This window comes from Bufo bufo, chromosome 2, assembly GCF_905171765.1.
Source record: "Bufo bufo chromosome 2, aBufBuf1.1, whole genome shotgun sequence".
NCBI classification, from domain to species: domain Eukaryota; kingdom Metazoa; phylum Chordata; class Amphibia; order Anura; family Bufonidae; genus Bufo; species Bufo bufo.
Window position 1 is genome coordinate 338059569 of NC_053390.1, and position 15589 is coordinate 338075157.

Here is a 15589-nt window from a genome sequence, read left to right on the forward strand (position 1 = left end):
TGCTACAAAGAGAACTTCTCATCTCTCATTCCTGTGGTGGAGAGGACGAGCAAAATTGTGCAATACCAGAAGAAGAAGGTCCTTGTGGAAAGATTGCTCCAAAAATTTCCAGCTAACAACACTGGCTACAGAGTACGTAGTTCCTTGGCCAACCGAGGAGGGGATAAGATGGAAACACACAGCAGTTCCAACAGAGGTAGGGCAACACTTTCCAAGGCCTGGGACAGTTTTATGACACCCCGCTAGAACCCTCAACCTGATGCACGGCCTAGTGTCACAAGGAGGGAAAAATTTTGGAAGATGGTGAAGGAGTACTTAGCAGACCGTGTCAACGTCCTCAGTTATCCCTCTGTGCCTTACAACTATTGGATGTCCAATCTGGACACGTGGCACGAACTGGTGCTCTACGCCTTGGAGGTGCTGGCCTGCCCCGCCGCCAGCGTTTTGTCAGAGCGTGTACTTAGTGCTGCTGGGGACATAATAACTGATAATCGCATCCGCCTGTCAACTGAAAATGCTGACCGATTGACTTATAAAAATGAACAAGGCCTGGATTGCCCCTGACTTCTCTACTCCACCAGAGGAAAGCGGCTGAACATAAAGACACTCTAAATGTGGCTTTTATTGTGTATTTAATACACTGTATTCCCATGCACCCCTTCCACCACTAAAAAGGGTATATGGTTCAATCTCCCTTTTCTCGTCCTCCTCCTCCTCCATCATATCAACATGCTTATTAGGCTGCCCTCACTCCTAATGTTTTAGAGGGTCAGCTCAGCAGCAGACCTTTCACCCATAATGTTTTAGAGGGTCACCAGCAGGCCCTCACCCATAATGTTTTAGAGGGTCACCAGCAGGCCCTTGTTCATAATGTTTTTGAGGATCACAGCAGGCCCTCGCCCCTAATGTTTTAGATGGTCAGATCAGCAGCAGGCACTCGCCCCTAATGTTTTAGATGGTCAGCTCAGCAACAGACCCTCACACCTAATGTTTTAGATGGTCATATCATCAGCAGGCCCTCACCCCTAATGTTTTAGATGGTCAGATCAGCAGCAGGCACTCACCCTTAATATTTTAGAGGGTCAGCTCAGCAGCAGGCCCTCGCCCCTAATGTTTTAGGTCAGATCAGCAGCAGGAACTCGCCCCCTAATGTTTTAGATGCTCACATAAGCAGCAGGCCCTTGCCCCTAATGTTTTAGATGGTCAGATCAGCAGGCCCTTGCTCCAATAGTATTTGAGGGTCACCAGCAGGCCATCAATCATAATTTTTCAAGGGTGTGTAGGATGCCCTCCTGTATGTGTAATAAAGGGTAGTGCCGGTTCCTTGTAATTTTTGGCAGCCCTTTCCCTTAGTGCATAGGCTTTATGAGTGTAGGAGTCCCACTACCTGAACAATTGTACCACAATGTAAATGAGGCCCTCCTTTATGTGATATACAGGCTGTATCGGAGGGCCTCTTCCTTGTAATTTTTGGCAGCACTTGCACTTTATATACAAGTAAATATACAGGAAAGAATGTTTCCTAACAATTTTTTCTCTCAAATCTATTTTGTCTTCGGTTTTGTGCGCATTATTGTCAGTCTGTAAAAGTGGCGTACTACTCGGACAACGCCGTTCCCAGCAGCGACCTGGAAGTCCAAGGTGCATCCAGACATCCTCCCCATGCTGTTCCCGAACCATTTCAGTGGTGTTTCCATCAATTTCTGACCTTTTCCTGTGAACCAGACACCCTCCCCTCTTCAGAGCAGGGGGTGCCTGGTTTAATGCTATGGTGCTCCCATTGACTCTGTAGAGCACCCGAGCATCCCGAGGTGTTCTGCTCGAGCACCCGAGCACTTTGGTGCTCGACCAACACTAGAGAGCATCCATACATAGTAACATAGTAACAGTATATAAGGCCTAAAAAAGACATTTGTCCATCCATTTCGGTCTATTATCCTGCAAGTTAATTTTCCCCACTTAAGGGGAAAAAAATTCCTTCCCGACTCCATTCAGGCAATCAGATAACTCCCTGGATCAACGACCCATCTCTAGTAGCTATAGCCTGTAAAATTATTACACTCCAGAAATACATCCATGCCCCTCTTGAACTCTTTTAGTGAATTCACCATCACCATAGTCCATAGTCTCACTGCTCTTACTGTAAAGAATCCTCTTCTATGTTTGTGTACAAACCTTCTTTCCTCGAGGTGCAGAGGATGTCCCCTCGTCACAGTCCTGGGGATAAATAGATAATGGGAGAGATCTCTGTACTGACCCCTGATATATTTATACATAGCAATCAAATCTCCCCTCAGTTAACTTTTTTCTACAGTGAATAACCCTAATTTTGATACTCTTTCAGGGTACTGTAGTTCCCTCATTCCAGTTATTACTTTAGTTGCCCTCCTCTGAACCCTCTCCAGCCCTGCTATGTCTGCTTTGTTCACAGGAGCCCAGAACTGTACACAGTACTCCATGTGGGGTCTGACTAGTGATTTGTAAAGAGGTAGGACTATGTTCTTATCAGGGGCATCCATGCCCCTTCTGATGCAACCAATTATCTTATTGGCCTTGGCAGCAGCTGCCTGACACTGGGTTTTACAGATTAGTTTGCTGTTCACTAAAATTCCTAGCTCCTTTTCCATGTCAGTGTTACCCATTGTTTTACCATTTAGTATGTACGGGTGACTTTCATTGGTCCTACCCATGTGCAAAACCTTACATTTTTCAGTGTTAAACCTCATCTGCCACTTCTCTGTCCAAGTCTCCAATCTATCCAGATCCATCTGTAGCAGTTTACTGTCCTATCCTGTGTCAATTACTTTACAAAGTTTAGTGTCTTCTGCAAAAATTTATATTTTACTGTGCAAGCCTTCTACAATATCATTAATAAATATATTGAAGAGGATAGGGCCCATTACTGACCCCTGAGGTACTCCACTAGTGACAGTGACCCAATCTGAGTGTGTACCGTTAATAACCACCCTCTGTTTTCTATTACTGATCCAGTTACTTACCTACATACAGACATTTTCTCCCAGTCTGAGCATTCTTATTTTATATACTAACCTTTTATGCGGTACAGTGTCAAATGCTTTGGAGAAGTCCAGATATACGACATCCATTGATTCGCTGTCAAGTGTAGAACTTTCCTCCTCATAGAAACTGATTAAATTAGTTTGACATGACTGATCCCTCATGAAGCCAGGCTGAGTGATATGGCGTTATTTGCTTATTTTCATTGAGGTGCTCCAAGATAGCATCTCTTAGAAAACCTTCAAAGAGTTTACCCACGACGGATGTTAAACTTACCGGCCTATAGTTTCCAGGCTCTGTTTTTGGACCCTTTTTGAATATTGGCACCACATGTGCTATGCGCCAATCCTGTGGAACACTCCCTGTCAGTTTAAAGTCCTTAAATATAAGAAATAAGGGTCTGGCTATGACATTACTTAATTCCCTTAGGATACGGGGGTGTATGCCATCTTGTCCTGGCAATTTGTCTATTTTAATCTTTTTAAGACGCCACTGTACTTCTTCCTGTGTCAGTCAGGGCACTTTTAATGGGGAATTTACTTTTACATTCTGCATTTCATCTGACAGTTTATTTTCTTCAGTGAATACAGTGGAGAAAAAATATTTAATAGCTTTGCTTTCTCCTCATCGCTCTCTGTAACTCCCCCCTCATCACTCTGTAAAGGGCTGACACCTTCAGATTTATACTTTTTACCATATATATAATTAAAGAACATTTTAGAGTTAGTTTTTATCTCTTTGGCAATTAATCTCTCGGTCTCTTGTTTGGATTCTTTTATTTGTTTTTTACATATTCTATTTTTTTTCCATATAGTTTTTCAGTGCTTCCTCACTACCCTCCTGTTTTAGTGATTTAAATGCTTTCTTTTTGTCATGTATTGATTTATTTACAGTTCTATTTATCCACATTGGTTTCTTCCTGTTCCTTAACCCTTTATTCCTATAAGGGTATGTACCTCTCACAATTAGATTTTAGGATGCTTTTAAAAACATCCCATTTTGTGGCTGTATTTTTTATTTTTGAGGACTTTGTCCCAGTTAGTTAGGCCCATGGCCTCTCTTAGTTGGCTAAATTTAGCTTTGCTATTTTTGTTCCTCCCTGAAGAAACACTCTTTTGAATGATAATTGGAAGGTTATTACTTTATGGTCACTATTTCCCAGGTGTCCCCCAACCTGCACATCTATTGTTCTGTCAGGTCTATTAGTTAATACTAAGTCCAGTATGGCCGTCCCTCTATTCGGGTCCGGAACCAGTTGGGAAAGGTAATTGTCTTTAGTTATTGCCAAGAACCTGTTTTCTTTATGAGATGTACAGGTTTCAGTTTCCCAGTCTATATCTGGGTAGTTGAAGTCCCCCATAATAACCACCTCATTATGATTTGCCGCCTTGTCTATCTCGTTTAGTAGTAGATTTTCTGTGGACTCTGGTATATTAGGTGGTTTATAATAAACTCCTATTAGTAATTTATTATTGTTTTTGCCTCTATGTATTTCTACCCACAGTGACTCCAAATGTTCATGTTCCTCACTTATATCTTCTCGGACTGTGGGCTTTAGGCTTCATGCACACGACCGTTGTTCTGGTCCGCATCCGAGCCGCACTTTTTGCGGCTCGGGTGCGGACCCATTCAGTTCAATGGGGCCGCAAAAGATGCGGAGAGCAAAAAATATAACATGTCCTATTCTTGTCCATTTTGCGGACAAGAATAGGCATTTCTACAATGAGCCGCCTGTTCTGTTCCGCAAATTGCGGAAGGCACACTGGCGGCTTCCGTGTTTTGCGGATCCGCAATTTGGGACCGCAAGAAACAGAACGGTCGTGTGCATGAGGCCTTAGACAGGACTTTACATAAAGGCAGACCCCTCCCCCTCTCCGGTTTTGGCGATCCTTTCTAAACAGACTGTAACCCTGTACATTGACTGCCCAGTCATAGCTATCATCCAGCCATGTCTCAGTTATTCCACCCAAGTCATAGTCCTCCTCACTCATCACTAATTCCAGTTCCCCAGTTTTATTAGTCAGGCTTCTGTCATTAGTATACATACATTTAAGAGGTTAATGTATATTTTTAAACTACACCTTTCCTACAAAGGCGACTAGGTCCTATATCTGTATAAGCCCAAAATTACCAAGCATACAGTATCTAGGGAATCAAAACCTATGGTTATTCAGCAAGTATATGGAGAAAAAGCTTATAATTATTATAGGGTGAAAGCCCATAATTATTGAACAAATATATGGAGTCAAAAATAAAATACCTATATGTAGAGCAATACCTATAGGCCATTTAGTTCCTAGATTTGCTCGGTGCCACCTCTAAGCCTATACAGATGTTTTAGTGATGTTGATAGAGTGACAGGACATTATTTCTTAGTATATGAAAGAGTTTCTTCTGTCAGATATATTGTTAGCGCTCCCACGGTACCCCCCGGAACAGTTAAATACAACCAGCGATTATTAAACCCATGGCACCATGTTTCTGCAGGTTTAACTCTTATACACACTCATTATACAGGATACACCTAACCTACAAAGGGCCCTAAACCAATAAATAGAGAACCCCTAAAGAGGCAAAAATGATATCCTACCAGGTATAGTTAATACCTGTGTAATTATTTTGGATGCTTCTTGCATCACTGGCCAGTCTGAGACTCACGATTCTCAAAAGCTGAAGCATATAAAGAGAAAAGAAATTCCTCCATTTTGGTCCTACACCTGAGCCACCCATCTGCCCAAGGTTGTTTCTAATAAGAGCAGTATATGGCCTCATGCACACGACCGTTGTGTGCATCCGTGGCCGTTGTTCCATTTTCCATGATTTTCTCCGGACCCATTGACTTTCAATGGGTCCGTTGAAAACGCAGTAAATGCACCATTGTTCATCCGCGGCCGTGATCCGTGTTTCCTCTCCATCAAAAAAATATGACCTGTCCTATTTTTTTGACGGACAACGGTTCACGGACCCATTCAAGTCAATGGGTCCGTGAAAAAACACGGATGCACACAAGATTGGCATACGCGTCCGTGGCCGTAGGCTACTTTCACACAGACGGACCCGCAGATCCGTCTGCATAAAAGCTTTTTCAGAGCTGAGTTTTCACTTCGTGAAAACTCAGATCCGACAGTATATTCTAACACAGAGGCGTTACCATAGTGATGGGGACGCTTCAAGTTAGAATATACTACGAACTGTGTACATGACTGCCCCCTGCTGCCTGGCAGCACCCGATCACTTACAGGGGGCTGTGATCCGCACAATTAACCCCTCAGGTGCCGCACCTAAGGGGTTAATTGTGCGTATCATAGCCCCCAGTAAGAGATCAGGTGCTGCCAGGCAGGAGGGGGACCCCTCCCTCCCTCCCCAGTTTTAAATTCATTGGTGGCCAGTGGGCCCCCCCCCTCCCTCCCCTGTATTACTGTACATTCATTGGTGGGCAGTGGGCCCCCCCTCCCTCCCCTGTATTACTGTACATTCATTGGTGGCCAGTGGGCCCCCCTCCCTCCCCTGTATTACTGTACATTCATTGGTGGCCAGTGCGGCTCTCCCTCCTAATTAAAATCCCCCCCCATCACTGGTGGCAGCGGAGAGTTCCGAATGGAGTCCCAGTTTAATCGCTGGGGCTCCGGTCGGTAACCATGGCAACCAGGATGCTACTGCAGTCCTGGTTGCCATGGTTACTTAGCAAGTTTTAGAAGCATTATACTTACCTGCGAGCTGTGATGTCTGTGACCGGCCGGGCGCTCCTCCTACTGGTAAGTGACAGGTCTGTGCTATGAGCAATGCGCCGCACAGACCTTTCACTTACCAGTAGGAGGAGTGCCCGGCCATTCACAGACATCGCAGCTCGCAGGTAAGTATAATGCTTCTACAAATTGCTAAGTAACCATGGCAACCAGGACTGCAGTAGCGTCCTGGTTGCCATGGTTACCGATCGGAGTCCCAGCGATTAAACTGGGACTCCGATCGGAACTCTCCGCTGCCACCAATGATGGGGGGGGGATTTTAATTAGGAGGGGGAGGGAGGGGGGGCCCACTGGCCACCAATGAGTGTACAGTAATACAGGGGAGGGAGGGGGGACCCACTGGCCACCAATGAATGTACAGTAATACAGGGGAGGGAGGGGGGACCGCACTGGCCACCAATGAATTTAAAACTGGGGAGGGAGGAGGGTGTGCCCCCTCCTACCTGGCAGCACCTGATCTCTTACAGGAGGCTATGATACGCACAATTAACCCCTTAGGTGCGGCACCTGAGGGGTTAATTGTGCGGATCACAGCCCCCTGTAAGAGATCGGGTGCTGCCAGGCAGCAGGGGGCAGTTATTACACAGTTCTCAGTATATTCTAACTTCAAGCATCCCGATCTAACTCAAATTCGATGGTATATTCTAACATAGAGGCGTTCCCATGGCGATGGGGACGCTTCAAGTTAAAATATACCATCGGATTGGAGAAAACTCCGATCCGATGGTATAATAGGGACTCCTGACTTTACATTGAAAGTCAACGGGGGACGGATCCGTTTGCAATTGCACCATATTGTGTCAACGTCAAACGGATCCGTCCCCATTGACTTGCATTGTAAGTCAGGACGGATCCGTTTGGCTCCGCACAGCCAGGCGGACACCAAAACAACTTTTTTTTCATGTCCGTGGATCCTCCAAAAATCAAGGAAGACCCACGGACGGAAAAACGGTCAAGGATCACGGAACAACGGAAATCCGTTTTGCGGACCGCAAAAAAAAAACGGTCGTGTGCATGAGGCCTATAAATGGATCCTGGATTCCTATCTCTGAATTTATTTGGAGGCCTAAGCCCAATGAGAGGTGAGCCATTTTAGTTTAGGTTCCCATTAATAAAAAGTCTGCTGTGGATGGGCTCATTATTTTAATCAAAATATTTGCATATTTATTTAGATTAGTAAAATGTATAATCCATATATGCAACGTTTGCAGACCACTGCTGCATCTTGTGTTTGCTGATGCTGCTAGCGTTAAATATGTGGCAGTAGTTTTATTTTTATGTGCTTAGTAGATAGGACAGTTGTTTTTAGAACTAAGAAAGGAAATGTGATCACTGAGGGATAATAGAATTTAACGCTTTCAAACAACGCTGCTCTGAACTGGTTAATAACCCCAGGGACACAGTAGGCCTGTTATAAATTATATGGACAGTGTTTACCAAGGCAACCAGCTGAGGCTAAGGGAAAGCTTAAGGCTTATTAGCAGCCAAGCTGACAACAAGATGCATGGCGGTTTGTGTTATATATTGCTACTGTGGCTTTCCATTACTTTAACTGAATAACGGAGAGCAGAATGACTGCCAATGCTGATTCTGCTATTTAGCACTGGTCGTTTTTAAACTTATATTGTGAATGGGAAAATCAATGCATCAAAAGTAAAATGAACAGATATATCTAGGATACTTCGTTAAGCAATATGACATAATGTATGGAAAAAGAATAAATGGTCGAATATGAAGATATAGCGGCAACAAACAGAAGTACATTTTAACAAACAACAGTGTCATAGGAAATAGTTTCCTAATTATCTGCAATTCATAAGTCATGAGATATTTAAGGGGCAAAAAAAATTCTTCAGCAGACGCATATGATCACCAGCAGTGATGGTCAGTTCGCAGTGTTCGCCAGCGAACACATGCGGGCTGTCATCTTTGGTAAGGTAGACTCACCTGTCCGGTGATGCACAGGTAAGCCCTTACCTGTGCCTGTGCCGGGAGCCAGTCTGAAATCAAATGCAGTCACCGAGAGCAGGCAGTTCCGAGAACAGCCGCCGGGGGCCTTCATCGGGCTGTTCTCGGAACTGCCTGCTCCCGGTGACTGCATTTGATTTCAGACCGGCTCCCGGCACAGGCACAGGTAAGGGCTTACCTGTGCATCGCCGAACGGGTGAGTCTACCCTACTAAAGATGGCAGCCTGCATGTGTTCGCTGGCGAACACTGCGAACTGACCATCACTGATCACCAGATATGAAGCACCTTCAGTTTTCATTATATACTGTATATGTGTGAAAGGGAGGTTTGGCCCCTTGCTTCTCTATGTATCTTTATTCCAACTTGCCTTTTTTCTCCATTGTTTCATAGATTTAATTTAATAAAGTGAATATATTTTTGATAATTTGGGCCCACTGTTTTTGTGTCTTTATCATTCTTAATGAAAACCTGATCCAGTCTGCTCTAGACCTCAGACTGGACCAAAGTAATTGGCTCCAGGCGATGTCAAACTGGATATTTTCAGTGAGGGATCCTATAGGAGAAGGAGCAGGGAGCCAGCGTCGGGAAGCAAGCAAGTAAGCTAAAGCTGGTCAGAATAGTATAAATACTTGGCATCACAGTTTAAACATTGAAATGTTACATCTGCGGATGATAGTATCCTAAGCAACCTTTATATTTTTGGTGTTTACTTTTAGAAGATCCCTTGGCTGGGACAATGGCCCACCTAAGAACAACTATATTGTATAGCTTGGCATGATGACATACAGGCCTATTATATGTATTGCTGTCATTAGATTAGTTGGATTTTTGCAACTGATCTCATTTGTACTTCCTGGGGGCAAGCATCATGAAACCATCCAGCCCATTCCCTTTCACACATATATATAATGAAAACTGAAGGTGCTTCATATCTGGTGATCAGTGATGGTCAGTTCGCAGTGTTCGCCAGCGAACACATGCAGGCTGCCATCTTTAGTAGGGTAGACTCACCCGTCCGGCGATGCACAGGTAAGCCCTTACCTGTGCCTGTGTCGGGAGCCAGTCTGAAATCAAATGCAGTCACCGGGAGCAGGCAGTTCCGAGAACAGCCCGATGAAGGCCCCCGGCGGCTGTTCTCGGAACTGCCTGCTCTCGGTGACTGCATTTGATTTCAGACTGGCTCCCGGCACAGGCACAGGTAAGGGCTTACCTGTGCATCGCCGGACGGGTGAGTCTACCCTACTAAAGATGGCAGCCTGCATGTGTTCGCTGGCGAACACTGCGAACTGACCATCACTGATCACCAGATATGAAGCACCTTCAGTTTTCATTATATATATGTGTGAAAGGGAATGGGCTGGAGGGTTTCATGATGCTTGCCCCCAGGAAGTACAAATGAGATCAGTTGCAAAAATCCAACTAATCTAATGACAGCAATACATATAATAGTCCTGTATGTCATCATGCCAAGCTATACAATATAGTTGTTCTTAGGTGGGCCATTGTCCCAGCCAAGGGATCTTCTAAAAGTAAACACCAAAAATATAAAGGTTGCTTAGGATACTATTATCCGCAGATGTAACATTTCAATGTTTAAACTGTGATGCCAAGTATTTATACTATTCTGACCAGTTTTGTTACTACTATTTGCTAAAAGTAGGAAATAAACCCTTAAACAGAGGTCACAGTAATAAATGTGGAGGTTGGCGCTGCGTTGTTTCCCAGACAAGGGACTCTAAGACAAAGTTAAAGCTTTCGAAATAACTAGCACAGCAGCATTACAAGACTTTTGTTGGCTTAGAGACTTATCACCACATGATGACTCCTTTATCACTTTATATAGAATGACGAATGATAACACACCTACAGAATTAGACCTCATCATAGAGCTTTTCCTCTCCTTATGGCCTCCTGCACACGACCGTTGTGTGCACCCGTGGCCGTTGTGCCGTTTTCCGTCTTTTTTCGCGGACCCATTGACTTTCAATGGGTCCGTGGAAAAATCGGAAAATGCACCGTTTTGCAGCCGCATCCGTGATCCGTGTTTCCTGGCCGTGAAAAAAATATGACCTGTCCTATTTTTTTCACGGCCAACGGTTCACGGACCCATTCAAGTCAATGGGTCCGTGAAAAATCACGGATGCACACAAGATTGTCATCCGCGTCCGTGATCCGTGATCCGTGTCCGTTTTTTCCTATCATTTCAATGGCAAACTTGACTTAGATTTTTTTTTTCATTTTTCATGTCCGTGGATCCTCCAAAAATCACGGAAGACCCACGGAAGAAAAAACGGGCACGGATCACAGTACAACGGAACCACGTTTTGCGGGACGTTAAAAAATACTGTCGTGTGCAGGAGGCCTATGTCTCATAAAATTCAAGAATGGGTGAGGGCTACCCCCCCCCCCTCACCCCCCCCCCCGCACACACACTTTAGCTTTAGCTTACTCGCTTGCTTCCCGACGCTGGCTCCCTGCTCCTTCTCCTATAGGATCCCTCACTGAAAATATCCAGTTTGACATCGCCTGGAGCCAATTACTTTGGTCCAGTCTGAGGTCTAGAGCAGACTGGATCAGGTTTTCATTAAGAATGATATAGACACAAAAACAGTGGGCCCAAATTATCAAAAATATATTCACTTTATTAAATTAAATCTATGAAACAATGGAGAAAAAAGGCAAGTTGGAATAAAGATACATAGAGAAGCAAGGGGCCAAACCTCCCTGGACAGACATGTCTCTCCGCAAGATTATAGTAACAATCTCCAGATAAAAGGTAACACTAAAGGTGGTCAGAAAAAGTAAAAAAATATTTTGATATGAAAACAAAAACATAGATCACCAAAAAATATCCCAAACCTCCCCAATAGGGGATTGTAGGGTATAGTAGATACTACAAAGAAAGAGAAAAATAAGGACACTGACCACAGTCCGGTATAACTATGTATAAAATACACAAAGGGATGAAAAATTACCGTCACCCAACTTCGATGTGTAACACCTATCTAGTATAGACCATATGGCGTAACAGTATGACCATAGTCACATTATATAACGAACATACCTGAAGATATGATCTGACCAGAGGACGTATGGAGCCTCAAGCGCAAGACCTCGACGCACGTTTCACCTCAAACGGCTTCGTCAGGAGGTACAGAAGATTTAAAAACCAGGCTATATATAGGGGTGACGGTCATTTTTCATCCCTTTGTGTATTTTATACATAGTTATACCGGACTGGTGTGCCTCATATTTAACTGTGGTCAATGTCCTATTTTTTTCTTTCTTTGTAGTATCTACTATACACTGCAATCCCCTATTGGGGAGCTTTGGGATAATTTGGGCCCACTGTTTTTGTGTCTATAACATTGTGCGTGTTTTAGGTGGGGTACGGTACTGTCAGCAATAGACAGAGAGGTTTTGTAGGTATATTTTATTAAGAATGACTCTACTTTGCTTCATTCAACTTTCCCTCAACTCTGACCAGTCTCCCTGTCCAAGCCACGGAAAAACACCCCAACAGCATGATGCTGCCTCCACCATGCTTCATTGTTTGTATTTGGCAGGGGAGGAGCACTGCCTGGATTCCTCCAGATATGACACTTAAAATTGAAGCCAAAAAGTCCAACCTTGGTTTCAGCATACCAGAGAATCTTGTTTCTCACAGTATGAGAGTCTTTTAGGTGCTTTTTTGCAAACTCAAGGTGGGCTTTTTTGTGTCTTTTACTGAGGAGAGGCTTATTTCTGACCACTATGCCATAAATCACAAATTAGTGAAGTGCTGCAGTGATGGTTGACCTGGAAGTTTCTCTATCTGCATACTGGATCTTTGTAGCTCAACCAGAGTGACTATTAAGTTCTTGGTCACCTCCCTCACCAAGGCCCTTCTCCCCCAATTACTTAGTTTGGTGGAGGGGCCAGCTCTGGGAACAGTCCTGGTTGTTCCAAACTTCTTCCATTTAAGAATGATGGAGGCCACTGTGCTCTTGGGAACTTTCTGTGCAGCATACATTTTTTGTACCCTTTATGAGACCTGTGCCTCCACACAATCATGTCTCTGCGCTCTATAGGCAGTACTTTCCTCTCATGGCTTGGTTTTTGCTCTGATATGCATTGTAAGCTATCAGAAACTATATAGACAGGGCTGGGTCTTTTCAAGTCATGTCCAATAAACTAAGGCTAGTTTCACACTAGCGGCAGGGGACTCTGGCAGGCTGTTTCGGCGGGTTATAGTCAATGGGGACGGAGCGGCAGTCCGGGGCACACGTGAACTAGCGGCAGCCGCTAGTGTGAAAGTACCCTAAGTTTACAACAGGTGCATTCCAATCAAGGTATAGAAACATCTCAAATATGATCAAGAGAAATCAGAGGCCCCCAGAACTAAATTTCAAGTGTCATAGCAAAGGTTCTGAATACTTATGTCCATGTGAAATGTACGTTTTTCCTTTTTAAATAACCTTGGTTTGTTTGGCCTCTTCATAATGTATGTAAAATATATATATATATATATATATATATATATATATATATATATATGGTTTATCATATTTCCATGGCATCATCAGATTTTTATTTTATTATTAATTTACTTTGTCGTCAAGCTTATGACATTAGAATCTGAAACATTTGGATTTATTGCATACTTACCTGTATGTCTTTGTCCAGTCTTGGTTTTGCTGCAGGTTTGTTAGAGGTGACATATGAGAAGGTTGACCCTGTTATCTTATCTATATATGACATATGTGTCCTCAGCATTGCTATGCTATGAGGAAGTACCACTGAGAGGTTCAAAAAGTATAAGTGGTATTCAGTGGTTGAGCATATTCTGTTTTTAATGTATATGAAATAAAGACAGAGGCCTGGATTTATAAATACTATAAATACCCTAGCCCCTTAACCCTTTCATGAAAGAGCCTAAAAAAGGCCTGAATGTCCAGGCAACTTTTTGTGATTTTGCGCACGTGGTGGTTTGGTTACCGTACCTTTTTTTTTTTTACTACCAAAATAATTTTTACAATGTATTTAACTTGACACTTAGGACATTTTATTAGCATGGCTTTTTTAGTGATTTTATTCCTTTTTTTAGGTTTCATTTGGGGGGAAAAACGCTAATTCTTATTAAAAAGTAATTTTTCTTTAAATTATAGCTTTTTATTTTTTAAATATTAAAACTGACACACAACGCTATTTTGTGATGATCGTTTTAATATATAACATGTGTAGGTTTGAGTGAACAGGGTCACTATGGTGACTGTTTCTGTTAACGACAGCATTTAAAAAAAAAATAATAATAATTTATTTGCATTTTTCTTTTTAATTTTTTTTAGGAGCTTGTTTTTTCCGGGACGAACTGTAGTTTTTATTGGTTCCATGTTTGTGGGACGTACGACTTTTCGATCACTGTAAATTTTTTTGGGGGGGGAAAGATGACAAAAAAATAGCAAATTGTGCGTTTTTTTTATTTTTTATTTTCCGTTCACCTCACAGAGATCTATTAGGGTGAATAGGATTTTCCCATGCTCCCTGCTGCGCTGTGGTTTGTGCACACAGCAGCAAGGAGCTTACCATGGCAGCCAGGGCTTCACAAGCATTAAGCCTGGTAACCAAACAGAGACCAGCGATTTTACTGAGGGATTCTTCAATCAGAACGCAGAGGGAGCCACATCCCTCTGCCTTGCCTCGCAAGTGCCATGATCAGTATTGGTCGCGGGACCTGAGGGGTTAAATGATGGGGTTTGGCGGGATCACCGTTTCTCGTCATTGTGGCCGGGTGTCTGCTGTATGATACAGACAGCACTCACCGTGTATGGAGCAGGCTGACTGCAGCAGTCTGCTCCATACATTACCTCAACCATGGTGACATACAGGTACATCATGGTGTTTGAAAGGGTTAAAGGGAATCTGTTACCAGATACATCATTATAAATCCAACTTATATGTGAGATGCACATTCTTTAGTACTACTTAATATGTGGCACCATTGTGTAGTAGCCCCTGGGTGCAACAAGGGCAGTGTAGCTTCACCCGAGGCTCCGTTCATTTCCATTACCCATCGTCCCCCCATCACTTTGACTTACAGGGCCAGGAAATGAAAACTTACTCATGCCTGGCCCTAAAGTCTCACAACTTCAGCACTGTACAAGGATGGAGACTGCAAATCATTTGAGCACCCTTGCTCCTCATGCTTTTTGCTCAGCCTAACCCTCTCCTTCTTTATTCTCAGAGCCAGGTGAGAAGGAGGAGCTATCATAGGAAGCAGGATTTGCAAGGGTGGCTTGGCCATTCCCTCAGTGCACTTAACTGTTCATCTGCAAAAGGATTAAAATAACTTTTTCTCCAGATTGAAGCAAGGACTCCCCTGCATAACGGAAACGTGACGGATCCGTTATGCAGCCCATAGACTTCTATTATGACAGAATAAATAACAGAATGACTCTAAAGGAATTCCGCCATGCATTCCGTCATAGAATTGTGTTATGGTCCGTGGTAACGGAATCTATAACGCAATTCTGCTTTTACCGACAAACGAAGTGTGAACGAATTTCATAAGCAGAAATCTCTACTGACATGCCTTGGATCTTTCAGAAGGTCTGAGCCTGACGTGACAACCAAATGGTTCCCCCAATCTCAGCACGAGGCATCCTTTCAGTCCCCAGAAGCGCAGTGCTCAGCTCCTGTGGCTAAAACTGACCACTGCATCTGACGAGTTAAAAGTCAGTGATCAGCGTTATTACTAATCACAGCCTCTGCCACCGAGTGTCTGCTGTGTAATAGCAAGCACCCAGCAGCTATGGAACCTGCTCAGCTACTGAGCCATCTTTAAAGATCAGACATCCGTCGTACATATATGGCAAAT